Source organism: Dermacentor variabilis, chromosome 2 (assembly GCF_050947875.1).
Source record: "Dermacentor variabilis isolate Ectoservices chromosome 2, ASM5094787v1, whole genome shotgun sequence".
In the NCBI taxonomy this organism is placed as follows: domain Eukaryota; kingdom Metazoa; phylum Arthropoda; class Arachnida; order Ixodida; family Ixodidae; genus Dermacentor; species Dermacentor variabilis.
In genome coordinates this window covers 203,866,507-203,880,735 of record NC_134569.1, presented here as the reverse complement: position 1 = coordinate 203,880,735, position 14,229 = coordinate 203,866,507, and the positions used below count along the sequence as shown (strand labels likewise).

At 49.4% G+C, this 14,229-nt stretch overlaps 1 protein-coding gene across 1 annotated transcript in view; it reads left to right on the top strand.

Moving 5' to 3' along the window:
• The first annotated feature begins 232 nt into the window (after positions 1–232).
• The window catches only part of LOC142573046 (uncharacterized), a 193,634-nt gene continuing 179,637 nt past the window's right edge, over positions 233–14,229 (top strand). The window contains exon 1 of the mRNA XM_075682547.1: positions 233–416. The gene's annotated coding sequence lies outside the window, so the exon portion shown is untranslated. The remainder of the gene's footprint in view (positions 417–14,229) is intronic.

Genomic DNA, 14,229 nt, shown 5'->3' with positions numbered 1-14,229 from the left:
CAGATCGAGAAAAACTCCGTGCGCAACCTCGGAGGCCACGATGCAACCAGGGCCTTCGATATCGGTACTTTGATTGCCTTTGTAGGCTGCAGAGGGCGCGCGCATCGCAACTTCCTCTTTGCCTGTCTTGTCTTATCTCTCTTTTTTTCCTTTCTCTCTCTCTCTTAGCGCGCGCGCTACCAGACGAGCTCATTCGCGCCTGTCGAGTGTCAATTTGCAGTTTCGGTGGAGTTTGATCTGGTTGTGGGTGTGCAAGATTTTGCGCCTGAGAGTTTTTAAGGTAGAGGCAGATTTCCAGCTTCCTCGCGCGCGGTGATCGGGACTGCGTATTTGTTGCGGCGACGAGTGTTGGTAGTGCCGTTGGCTTTTACACCGGAGTGTTCAATAATCAAGCGGCAATTCTCGCATTAACCGCGGTGAGTACCTGTGAACTGTTTCCTTTTACTTGTATTGAGTGTTCGTATGTTTTTGCGCACGTCGTTGCACTACTGGTGAAAGCGAGCTAACTTTTACAGATGCGTTTCCTTTGTTTTCTATAAGCCAAATAAGTCATGGTAAAATTAGGCTCGGTGTAGTTCGTTGATGTGTACTTTAGTAGTGGACTTAATTCGTAAAGTTCGGTATTCACGGGCCTGGGTCTATCTTTAGAGCCTCGTTAAAGGAATTATAAATTCGCAAAATGGAACGCTTCGTTCTTTTTTTTTGCGCGTGTCATTTACTTAGCATCGGAACTGCGTGCAAGCCGCGTGATTTAGTGCCGTCATAGGATTTCGGTCTTTGTGCTTTTCGAATGTTGCGCGAAGAAAACTATAAATACCCGACGGCCGTTGTAGACGTAGTGCATGACACCTCTCGCTAAGCAAAGAAAAACGCGTGCTGTCTGTCCGGGTGGTTTTTGCCTTGAAAAAGCGACGCCGACGTTCCTTGCACTTCAAGGGTTCGGGTATATATTAACTCATACTCGGCCGGCTGGGTTTGCCTCGAGTTGCCCCCAGCAGGCTTCCAAAAGAGTTCTTGAACGTGCACGAACGGAGACGACGGCCGCACGTCGCGATCGTGCACTCCGGCGCTGGTCTTGCCGCTTCAGAGATGACGGGGCATTGTGTATCAGAACAGTTCCAGGATTAGGGGAAAGGGAAAAACATGTAGGTTGGAAGAGATAACGCAGGGGCTAACGAGTTTGACTTGCCGGTCTCCTAACTGTGGCGAGTGGGTCGGATGTTCTTTGGAAACTCATTCGGCTGAGTAAAAAAGAAGGGCACAGAAGCGGATGTTTCATTGGCAGTTCGTTTGCTTCCCATTTGTGCTTGGGCATTTGTATCCGGCGGCGGGCCAGCAACTTGGCACGAACGCTTAGGAGAAATGTTATTAAATGCGGCGCGGTCAGTGGCCGCATTCAATAACGTCGATGTTGATTTATGTTCATTCTAATCTTTATAATACAGAGAGGCTTATGAGTCCTCGGCGAAGCAGTTAGCCATAATTAACTTTGAAAGCTGAATGGGAGCTCCTATGCGGCAACGTCTTTGCGCTTGTGAGCGTCTCTGTATTTGCTTTGTGTGCTTGTGTAGGCGTGCACAGCCCACAGGCGAACGTTTCCGGATCAAGAATTGGGTAGAAAGAAAAGAAAAAGCTCCGCTTACGGGTTACTTCGTCACTAAGCCTTGAATTTCGGTAAACAATGTGGCTGTCGTACCAACAAGTATCCATTGCGGCTTTCGATTCGGGAGTGGGTGCATTGCGTACGATGGCAATTTTGTTGCTACTTGCGTCTCGTGTACAGAAAGTTTTTGCGATCGGGTGCGGGGGCGCGCGTTATCTCGTCGTCTACCCGCTGCTTCGATGCTTATTCATGCCGTATGGAAATGCATGTAAGTCGGCATGCCAGTTGCCTTCATCGCATAAACATTTTGCGCATATAGCAACGCATTTAACTTTACAGCTGCGCGCTGTCATGGCTGTATTGGGTGAAGTATTCGCCGCTGCGGCGGTGTTGACAACCAATCACGTGACGTTCGTGTGCATTCACCTTTGCTCTGCGGCAGTTGACCTTTGCGCAACTGTTCGCAACTGTTGCAGCCGCAGAAATTTAGTGTTGTAACCGGATGGAACTATAAGGTCGCACTTGTTTAGGCGAACTTATGTCTGCGATAGAGGGAAAAAAATAAGAGCTAACTATCAGAAATTGTCATCGAAGAAGCAATAGAGGTGTGTTGTGTATGTTGTATATTGTTATTGTGCGAGCAGAAAGTAGTCAGCTAGCAAGGAGAAAAGAAAAAAAAATGTCGCAGATTGTTTTCAGTTAAGCAGAAAAAAAAAAAACGTAATATGTGCGCCTATCGCCCGACATAGGCGGGACGATCTTCCCAAGTAAGTGGCTGTGTGTTCCCTGCAAGGAATAAAGAATATGCAACAAAGGTCAGGGAGGTCAAAGGCGGTAGGTAGTGTGTCGCTGACGCCGATGGTGTGTGAAGTACACCGCATGCCATGACCGCCGGCGCAGTCACGTCTGTTGGAGTTGCAAGCGGAGTCGCAACTGCATCGAGCTGTTTTGTGCAGTTTTTGCTTAGCTGGCGTTGTAACGTTATCGTGCGTTCTCCAATGTCGCGTCGCTATATAAGTAAGGCATTTTTACGCCCGACTTATCACCCTTCGCCGAGCTTGGATGACCGGACTAAAATAGTTTCGGTCTATGGATTTGTCGGGAAATATCGGGTCTGCATGATCTCATGCGCAAAACGACATGACCTTCGCGCAGTTGCAGTGTCGGTGTGGTTGAGGCGACGGTTAAGCAGCGCCCCTATCCGCATGACTAACCTCACTTGCACAAATGTTCGCTCGCACCATGGGCGCACGTATACGCGTAGTAGTTTTTTGAAATGTAGTGAAGGTTTCTTCTAGCTCGTCGTGTGGCTTAGCGTGTCCGTCGCTCTCTCTCGACGGACGGATACAAGCTCGACGCACCGCATACAAGCACTGTATGTTGACCTCCAAAGTTGTGCCAGCGAGCGCACCTCTGTTGTAATGATCGAACAGTAAATCACTGCAGAAACCGTGTACATATCACGTCGCCTCATAACTATCTCTAATGCATACGCAGCTCTTAATACGTCGCGCTTGATATGCAACGGTACCTGTGAAATTCCATATATTTTTGCGTACCCCCATTCTCGGGGTACTTCTATGTACCACTGCGTATGTGTCCTTTGCTGACCGATCCTCCCGAATGGACATGCGCCAGTGTCCAACACAAAGGGTACAGGGTGCACAGCTCGCGAACGGCGCATTGCAGAACGTAAACATTGCAGAACACTAATAAAGTTGGGACCTGTGATGTGCCGTAACGTCGACTGACGTTACACGTTGCATCAAGTGGAAATATAGAGCTGTACGCGTCGCATTTTTTGTGTGTACCATTTAGTGAACCGCTGCGCAGAAGCTTAGCTTGGCTTAGTTTCCAACATATATTTTTTTTTATTGGCGTCCTTATTCGAGCGCCGTCGAATACGTTCGAAATGCTACAAATGTGTGTTTACGATGTTAAATCATTTTTTTTTTTTTGCCTTAGGTAAACGAAAGTTTTGTCTAGTGACGGGCAGAAGTGTTTCGGCGATGTCTTCAGCCGCTTCAGTCTTGTCTGTACATCTTGCCGTGCCTTACGTAGTTAAGAAAATACGCGAAATCGCAAAAAAAAAAAAAATAGCGGCAAGAGCGATTCACCAGCGAGACGAAGCGGCACAACACTGCATCGTTTTCTCAACCCCCACCCTCACTACAGTTTTTTGTTTTCTTTCTTAAATCCGGAAACACAGGAGACCGGCGGGAGTAGTTAGCTGCATGTAGAAGGACGGGGCGAGAGGCCAGGCGGTTCTCGCTGCCGCGCGATCCTTGCGGCGCCGGGAAGTCGCAGTCTGCGTCGTGGACCGTGCGGCGACCACTGGCGTCGCCGGCGCGTCCCGGTGCCGCATGCGCGCCCGGCCGACGCGTGGATGCTGGGGCGCCGTACGCGATTGGGAGAGGGTGGGGCAGGCGCCTCTGCTTCCTCGCCGTGGCGCCTGTGAACGCGCGGCGAACGATGCAGACGCCTTCCTTGGCTTTGCCCGCGCGCTTGGGTGTAGCATATCGGCGGTGTGTGTTCGGACGGCTGGAGTGCCTTTTTTTAGCGAAAAAGAACGATTTCAATTAGGGGCACGCGCTGGGCAGGAGCTGACGTTCAGGCTTCTCCGCGCGTACGAGGTGATGCGAAATGTACGCTTGGCATGGGGCCGTGCCCCATTGACCGAAGAAATAGAAAGCTAATTATTTCGAGTGACTTGGGTGTCCTAGACGCTAATCGAGGACACGAGAGAGCAGCGAGCGGCGTTTCTCTTTATGTTCTTTCGTTTAGCGCCTAGGACGCCGTAATTAACTATGCCGATTAGGGCAAATTTCACTTATTCATTTAGCTGACGCTTCTCCCGCGTCGTTTTTGATGACGCGCAGATCGCGATAGCACGAGGAGGGCGCTCTAAGTCCTGTCGGTGTGGCTACGAGCGTCTTGCCACGCAATAATAGACCGGTGAATTCAAATCCGGCAAAATACAAAAAAACTAGTAGTTATAAATTGCGATGCTGCTGGATTCCTGCCTCGCTCGGTCGCGTCTCGTGGCCGAGGTTCCCGGCGGCCGCTCCACCCCCCCCCCCTTTCCCCCCGTCTTGCGGCAGTTATAAATGAGCGTTGGCTCTCTGTTGGGAGCGCTTGGTCTCGCGTAGTCAGGCTATGCGTTGAATCTGGTGTTCGGTAAGCGTGCGCTTCACCTTCACGGAGCAGCCGTGCTGGGATTGCAGCCGTAGCTCGCTGTCACAAGGGCGCAGTACCTTGGCCGGTTCCCGTGTCGAGAAACGCATTGGGCGGGGAATTAAAACTGAGAAAAAAAAATTAACAAGACGTGTTTAAAGGGACCGAAAACCTCCTAGAACGTATCGTGAAATGGTGAAAATGAAAAAGACCATAATTTATAAAGCGATAGAGTCGAGCACGCTGTTCGCGATTCGAGTGGAGGAATTGTGATTTCAAATTGGCACGCTAAGTCGCTCATAACGGCATAGGACACGAACCGGTGGTGGAACCTCAGTACTAAGCTGGATGCAATCACATTATCGAAGTCGCCTGTTATTAAATATACCCGCCGCGGTTGCTTAGTGGCTATGGTGTTGGGCTGCTAAGCAAGAGGTCGCGGAATCAGATACCGGCCACGGCGGCCGCATTTGGATGGGGGGCAAAATGCGCGAAACGCCCGTGTACTTAGATTTAGGTGCGCGTTAAGGAACCCCAGGTGTTCAAATTTGCTAGAGTCCCCCACAACTGCGTTCCTCATAATCAGATCGTGGTTTGGGCACGTGAAACCCCAGAACGTCTTCTTTTTTTTTTTTTTTTGATACTAAATGCATCACACTGAATGTTTACAATCGAAGTCCTTATATTACATGCGCGTGCGTGCTTCACTCTATGCGCATCACTAAGTGTAAAAAACGTTCACGCTACACGAGCAGAGTTGTCTTCTCGGCAACGAGTGGAACGGCAGAGCCGCGGCGTCCCTCTTTGCATGGTGGCGCGCACGTGAGGGCTTTATTTTTTTTTAATTTTTTTGGTTAGGCGCACGAGTTTTCGAGTTAGCAGCTCGAGCTCTGTGGTCCCCCTGTGCGATAGAAAATGCCATTGGCTAATAATTGTGTGGTAAATGAGTGCCAGACCTACGTGTACAGCACTACACTGGCACATCCTACCGCTTGCCACCAAAACCGGCGTGTAAGCTCTGTCGCGCTTTTTGGAGCGTGCCATTTAATGATCACGATCGCTACTGCAGATATCGAAAATTGAATATTCCACAGCCTTTTCCACGTTACTACCGTACAGGATTGGACGCTATGACCGGTACGATTTCCATTGCACTAGAAGACAGATGAAATAAATAAATAAATAGAAACAAACGGGCACTACGACAATTTGCTCTTCGGTTCCTTTAAAGAGCCTTTCACCAAGCGCCATAGCAAAATTTGATTATACGCTGGAGGTTGTTGCGGGTCCTCTAGCGAACGTTCTGCCGCAAAATGTTTCAGATCGGCTCATTAAAAGCCGTGATAGAAATAATTGGCTGCCGCGAACCCACCATTTCAGGAGGCGAGCGCCTTCAAGCGAGACACTCTCTCCACTCGCCCCGTCTGGCCTTTCCATGGGAAATTCCTTACCTGTGTTGTCCCATATCGGACCTCGAAGATCGCGTGGCGCATAGGTCATGGGCCCCGCCTTTATTCCTTTTTTATCCTCGCTTTTTTTTTTCTTTTTTTGCTGTGCGCGAGCTGTTGTCTCGTTTCGCGCAGCGCACGATTTTGTGCGCTGTGCACGAGGACATCTGATTAGCTGTATAAGTCTGTACTACACGAATAGCGAGGCAGACAAGCGGATCACAGAGCATGACCCGCAGTGGAACGCGGTAGAAAATGACATAGTTTCGGTGTCTGCGCGCGACTGCACGACGTGGGAACATGCAGACGAAACGGAAGTTACATCTCTCTTGCTGCGGTGCGAAATAAAACACACGCAGAAAATCGGTTTGTGTGTGGTATAATTTTGCTGAGCTTTAATTCGTCTACTCAAGCAACATATTGCACAAATAGCAGCTGTTACCTTGAATAATTCTTTTAGTCACGTGTCACCACAGCGACGTCACAGCACAAACACTTGTACGTAGGCCACTAGCACGTGTGCGTCATTCCCTGGCTTGGAGCGCGGCTCCCGCGAGGAGAGGAGAAAACGGCGTTCGGTTTGAAATTTCGTACCTTTCCGCGGCGAGTAGCTCTGTAATACTTTGCAGACAGGATAGTTATCGCGCTTCATATGCTCTGTGCATGTCAACTTAATATGGCCAGACCTGGTGAGGGGGCCTTTAAGAAAGACTCGCCTTTAGCCTAGCTTGACGTGTACAGTTATAGGCTACTGGGTGCGCCTAGCTATGGTACTAATAAGCCGAATGTTATTGAATAAAGAAGCTGTTTATTTAAATACGAACATAATACAGCCGGAAATCAGTATAGGCGGCACTGTGCGATGAAATGTTTTCAGAAATGTCAAAGTTGTTACCAAAATGTTATCAGCAAATACATCATTATACTGTTGTCCGATACAATGTTATGTAAATTAACGCATAAATTTCTTGATTACTTCTTGTGACTTTTTATTGTGTGTGTGTGACTTTTGTTTCTTTACCTGTGTTTTTGTTATCGGCAAATAGATATTTGTTTGTGGTAGCGCTGGTTGGGGAGGAATAACGGTGCTGCCTTATTTCTAGCCTGATTATACTGTTGTTACTGACTATGTGTACTATTACTCACTATGTGTGACTATGTGTACGGACAACTTCATTGGAGTAATTTGGCAAACAGAACTGTTCGCGTTCATGAACAGCCCAGAAGGCAACCCGGGTAGTGTACGTTCAAGCGATGTTCGTTGCCGATATTGTCTTCCGCAATGCATATCAAGTTCATTCCAGCCTACCCTACGCGAGAAAGGTAGGGGTGCAATACAGGTATCAACGACTCGCCACATGCCCATTGTCACCAGCATAATTTGACCTGTACGTGTTATTGCAACAGACACAGTCGAACGCTTATAACACAACCACGTCCTTGTGGCCTCCGAAATCGCACAACTCGTAATAGAACCGGGACAGAATTATTCCTTCGTTGTACAGGTCACTTCGTTGTAAAGGCCGCGCACCGCACCACTCGCAATAGAACTGGGACAGAATGAATCCTTCGTTATACAAGTTACATCGTTGAGAAGATCGCGCACCGCATCACTCGCAGTAGAATCGTGATAGAAGTATTCCTTCTTATTCCTTTAGCACATGGGTGGTGGCCCGTGGTTCGGCAGTCAATGGTACGGTGAAGATGAGAAGACACAAATTGACGGGGTTGAAACTTCCACCCGTGATCAGTAGTGGAACTCCTCGAACAGCCGTAGCCCGAGATGCTCTGCCAATCTGGAAATTGGGTAGGGGAGCTTAGGGTACCTGTCATGGAGTGTGCGCACAACAGCATTATTGCCACCCTAATTTACCCTATGTCCAGAAAATTCGGATACGCAGGGCAACTCGCTAGGCTCCCGAGCGACGCGCTTCGAGGAATTGGTTTGACGCATGTACACGAGAGGCTCCGGGTGCGTGAGCACTATCAAAGTATTAACCTTTAAAGAGGTGTCGATGGTGGGGCATATGTTGAGAAGCTTGCGGTTGAAAACTCTTTGGGGAGTTCAAGCAGGATGTTGATTTCAAGTAAAAAAAAGTCCGGAATGCACAGTTTGAAGTCACTGAATTGTGGATGAACCGTTTCGGTGGCTATGCCATAAGAATCCACAATGATTAGAGTAAGAACATCATATTTGGGATGACTAAGAAACACCGAGTCTGCATCACGATTTCGACCTCGCCATTTCATGGGGCCCGTTTGCGTCACCGCGTCTGCGTAACGTCGTTACCGTCATCATGACTGCCGACGCTGATGTGTCTAAGCATAGCGACAGAAGCAATTGCGGCGGCGAAGCCGGGTTATGCATCAGGCGAGTAGCGCAGCGGCATTCCCCTTGCGCGCTTCCCGAAGAACACCTGGCGCCCTCTACCGCCGCCGCCGCGTAGCCTCCCGTGGCCTCCGAAATGCAAGGCTGTGCAGGTGAGTGCGAACGGAGTGAAACGCGCCATGCGAGCACGGCGCTCCCAACTCGCGCATCTTTCCATACGCACTGCGCTATCTAGTGGCGCTGCCGGGAATTCCAAGCGTTCCCTCCGCAAAAAGCAGTGTGGATTGCCGAAGGCTGTGAACGCAATTGGTTCCCTCAATTGTACACGATGATTGGCACAACTTCCTTGCCCGCCAGCTTACCCTACTGCACGTGCCTAAATCTAAATACCCATTCACCCAAGTTGTCTTTTCGTGTGCATGCACAGTAGTCCAAGTTGTAGCGTTGAGGCAGATACAGCTGCATTCGGAAAGTGCGTAGAGGAGGGAAAGAAAAGCTAGGAATAAAAAAAAAAAAAAACATCCCGACCCAACCTTATCCTTCAAACAGCCCTGCAGTGGAGGTCTGCAGGGTGTTTACAAGAGGGTTTTCGCTTACTTCCTCCATTTGTTCGCGACCTTCCGGGCCGGGCTTCGAACCCGTCCCACTGCTTCACAGTCGCGCAACCCCCAAGCCACTGCGCTACCCCGAAGGGTGTAAGTGCAGGGTTTCAACTATCTCATATGATTTGCGTTGGTATGATGGCCGAAGTGGGAAGCAAGGCAGGGTAATGTGATCAATAAGTAAGCTCGACGGTACGGTGCATTAGGCAATAAAGAAAATGTATTTGTCGATACTATTCGTATCTGGCAATAAGTGTTATTCGAGGGTGTCGGCGACGTTTGTGACGCTGGTATATAACGTTTAAAAAAACGCAACGTGAACGAGCGTAATCCTCACAGGAAATCATGCAGAACGAAGCGTTTTCATGCGCTGATAATGATGCAAGGTCAATGCAATCATTCATGAAAACTAGAGCGATTTAATAGGTTGTACTTTATAGGCGCGATTGTTTATGTTAAAGCGAAGCACCGTTTTTTAAAAACGAGTAAAAGGCACAAATAATGTAAACTTCTACCGCAGTGATGGCGCAGGTTTTTCAGAAAACTAGGTGAGGTCATCGGATCAATGAAGAGCAGCAAGTACTTAATGGCACATACACACGGACTCCAGTTGGCCTAGTGAAAGGATCCCCAAACACACGCATAATGACGAATGACAGGCACTGACAGTGTTGCATCTGTATCTGTACGTGCATGTGATGTCTGTACATTTCCTAATTTCATCACGCCAACTTCTTGCGGAAAAGAGCCGCGTGGATTAGAGAGCAAACGGGCAAGCGATAGGTCGCGCTCCGCTCCACTCGCAATAGAACCGGGACAGAAGTGTTCCTTTGTTATACAGGTGATATCGCAGTAAAGGTCGCGCACCGCACCGCTCGCAACAGAACTGGGGCAGAAGTATTCCTTCGTTATACAGGTCACTTCGTTGGAAAGGTCGCGCACGGAAACGCTCGAGATAGAACCGGGACAGAAGTATTCCTCCGTTATACAGGTGATTTCGTTGTAAAGGTCGCGCATCGCACCACTCGCAATAAAACCGGGACAGAAGTATTCCTTTGTTAAACAGGTCACTTCCGTGGAAAGGTCGCGGACCGAACCATTCGCAATGGAACCGGGACAGAAGCATTCCTTCGTTATACCGGCCACTTCGTTGGAATGGTCGCACACCGAACCACTCGTAACAGAACTGGGACAGAATTAATGCTTTGTTATACAGGTGATTTCGTTGGAAAGGCCGCGCACCGCACCACTCGCAATAGAACTGGAACAGAATGAATCCTTCGTTATACAAGTTACATCGTTGAGAAGATCGCGCACCGCATCAATCGCAAGAGTCGTGATAGAAGTATCCCTTCTTATTCCTTTGGCACATGGGTGGTGACCCGTGGTTCGGCAGTGAATGGTAGTGAGATGTGCGCTGGCCATAAATTGGCAGGATTGAAACTTCCACCCGCCATCAGTAGTGAAACTCCTCGAACAGCCGTAGCCTGAGAGGCTCTGCCAATCTGGAGATTGGGTAGGGGAGCTTAGGGTACCTGTCATGGAGTGTGCGCGCAACAGCATTATTGCCACCCTAATTTACCATATGTCCAGAAAACTCGGACACGCAGTGCAACTCGCTACGCTCCCGAGCGACGCACTTCGAGGAATTGGTTTGACGCATGCACACGAGAGGCTCCTGGTCCGTGAGCACTATCAAACTATTAACCTTTAAAGAGGTGTCGATGGTGGGGCATATGTTGAGGAGCTTGCGGTTGAAAACTCTTGGGGGTGTTCAAGCAGGATGTTGATTTCAAGTAAAAAAAAAGTCAAGAATGCACAGCTCGAAGTCACTGAATTGCGGATGAACCGTGTCGGTGGCTATGCCAGAAGAATCTACAATGATTAGAGTAAGAACATCATATTTGGGATGACTAAGAAACACCGCGTCTGCATCACGATTTCGACCTCACCATTTCATGGGGCCCGTTTGCGTCACCGCGTCTGCGTAACGTCGTTATCGTCATCATGACTGCCGACGCTGAGCTGTGGCTCCCGTAGTAACAACGAAACTGGAGTGTACTAAACGGACACACCCCACCGACGCCGCACAAGCCGCACGATCGTAGTTGCGCTGTTGTGCAGCGCGTCACTCACCCTATCTGCAAGCTGCCGTAAAGTCGCAACGCTTTGGACGTTAAAAATGATGTACCTGTTCTATGACCGAATAAAAATAGGAGAATTCGAATATTCGACTAGTTTCCATGTTTTCTTATTTAACGCAGGCAGGGATACTTTGTGAGCAGGCGGCAACCTTGCGCATCGCTGCGACGGATATCGCGCTGCCGCAAACGCATGTGAAAGCTGTCAGCGGAAATAGCTCTGCGACGTGCATGGCAGAACGATTTCTTTCGCCCCAATCGCGCCATGTGAAACAGCTTAAAGGCGTCCGTGTATGTAGACAAGGGGTACAGTATTGCAAAAGGGTTGGAGGGGTGGCGGTTAATATGAAGTGAGACAGCACGCTGGTGTGTCCGAAAGCTTGCAGTGAACACAAGCATCGCGCCAGCGCCAATACGCATCACAACTTAAAGAAGCGCTTTTTCGAATGTGCGTTGACAAGCAAAAACAAAGAAGCGAAAGGCGGGGAGACAGCAGGCGCCGCCGAGGTATATATCACAAGGCGTAAGGGGGGGAGGCGAGCATGTCTTGCCGTAGTTAAAGCCCCTCAATCTCCCAAAGTAGCGCCATTCGCTTCCCTCCTCCTCCGCTCGGCGCGGCCTCGACGGTGGCGCCACCGGTGGTGGGCCTGTCGTAGCAGACGACGGCTAATACGCTACGGGAGGAAATCCGCAGAAAAGTTCGTTCGAGCCCTGCGGAGCAGTTTTTTCAATCGAGATCTTTCTTCGTCAGTCGGTAACTGGCCTTTAGAATTTCGAGTTGGAATTGCGGAAGAAATAGAGAAAATGACCATTATTGAAGGCGTATTTAAGGCGTAAAGCGCGCGACGTTGAGAGTTCGTGTTGCTGAAACACGACGCAAGCACACGGTGTACTCAAACACGCGCGCAATTACCAAAGTTTCAGGTGTTGACAGCGTGAAAGTATGTGTAACCCGCCGTGGTTGCTCAGTGGCTATGGTGTTGGGCTGCTGAGCACGAGGTCGCGGGATCGAATCCCGGCCACGGCGGCCGCATTTCGATGGGGGCGAAATGCGAAAACACCCGTGTGCTTAGATTTAGGTGTACGTTAAAGAACTCCAGGTGGTCAAAATTTCCGGAGTCCTCCACTACGGCGTGCCTCATAATCAGAAAGTGGTTTTGGCACGTAAAACCCCAAATATTATTATTATTAAAGTATGTGTACGTGGTTTCGTAGGTTCATTCACGTACCTGCAGGACACTTTTGTTCGGTCGGCGCGTGAGAGATTCCGGCTGTGTGCGGTCAGCAATGCCTGGCAACAGGGCCGTTTTTTTCATTGCGGGGTGCTTTGGTAATCGTGACGATATATTGTTTTTTTTTTTACAAGTACTGCTCCAGGAGTGCACATGTAATGGCTAACGGAGGCCTCTGAAGAGCACGTAACATTACACTAATGCAGGCGTCGCAGGGAGTGTTCGCATACAAAATTGGCTGTCCGCGATCTTATACCCCCTTGGCATGCACAGGCTTCGGCGAGCCCCATCCAGCCCTGGTTCTAGCTTTGGTGTTCCCGTTGCCGCTTTGGTGCCCTGGAGGCGCCGTCAATAATACGAAATAATGACAAGTTGTTACAACTAGTAAATAAAATTTATTGAAGAAATACAATCGCGCCGAGGCGCCAACTTCTGAAGCAGCGCTAGCGCGCGAGTGTTATGAAACGCCAACGAGGAATTTACCGGCCCACGTACGACTCTACGATCAAAGTGCACGTTAAACATCACCAGGCGAGCTAGATAAAGTTATCCGGAGCCATCCACTACGACCTCCATCCTAGCTTTAGTCGCTTCGGAACGTTAAAAACGTTAATCACCGCAAACCAAATCAATACATGCGGGCGTACATTCGAAGCTAAAAGACTGCATCGTAAGTCATAGTGAGCCTTGCAAAAGCGTCGAGAATGTGCTAACTTCTGGTGGAGCTCAAAACACACCCTGAATAAAGTCGCTTTTATGTCACAGGCCAGCTGCAGATGCGTGCATTTCACCGCAAGACGAAACTACATGAAACAGAGAGCACATTCGAAAAAAAAAAAAAGTCAGACAACGCGCTAAAAACCACGCAGAGCATGAACACACACTTTTTCGAGGCGGAAGGCGTGAACTAGGCTCAAAATAAGAGGTTGTGAGTAGCCGTGGCCCTTACTTCACTAAGCCGTGCGTTCTTTGCCACTTCCTCGAAGTCAGACCGCCCGATCCTGCGAATCCACACTTCTTTTTGCGTTGCGCCCGCTGGACGGCTAAGCAAACAGCTTTTTGCCCTCGCTGTGTCTGTTGCGGCAACCGAAGGCGCAGCAGCATGGCATCGCAATTAAGTTCTCGGCCCTGCACATTCTATTACGCTAACGCACCCCGTCAGTGCGCCTGCCGTACTTTCGTCGCCCAGGCCCAACAATGGAGGTCGGCGCGCGCTGGAAAGAAAAAAATATACAAAAGCGCGGCGCCTGCTCCACGCTGGAATGACAAATATATACAAAAGCGCGGCGCCAGCTTCCACGTGACACAGATTGGCCAATGGGGGAGCGGAGGAGGCTGGGGCGACAGGGGAGGTGGAGGAGGACGCGCCAGGGTGAGCGGGGTGGAGGAAAGATCTAAGAATGGCGCTACTTTTGTAAAATTGAGGGGTTTTAGCCGTAGTTCCTCACGACGGATGCCAAAGGCATGGAGCCGCGGTTACGCGAAGAATCGAGACAAACTTCGGAGCAACTCAGTCTATAAGGAGAGAATTTTAGTAGGCGCGTTGCTTATAAATTTACCGTGCTTGTAATCAGCCAAGCCATTTAAAAGATACTGCTTTATTGTTAAATTCAAGGCTCTGACTGACTATTGTTTGAACTTGGGCTGGTTGCTTCTTCGGCATATTTTGAGAAAAAACATCGTGTAGACGAAAAAGCGCA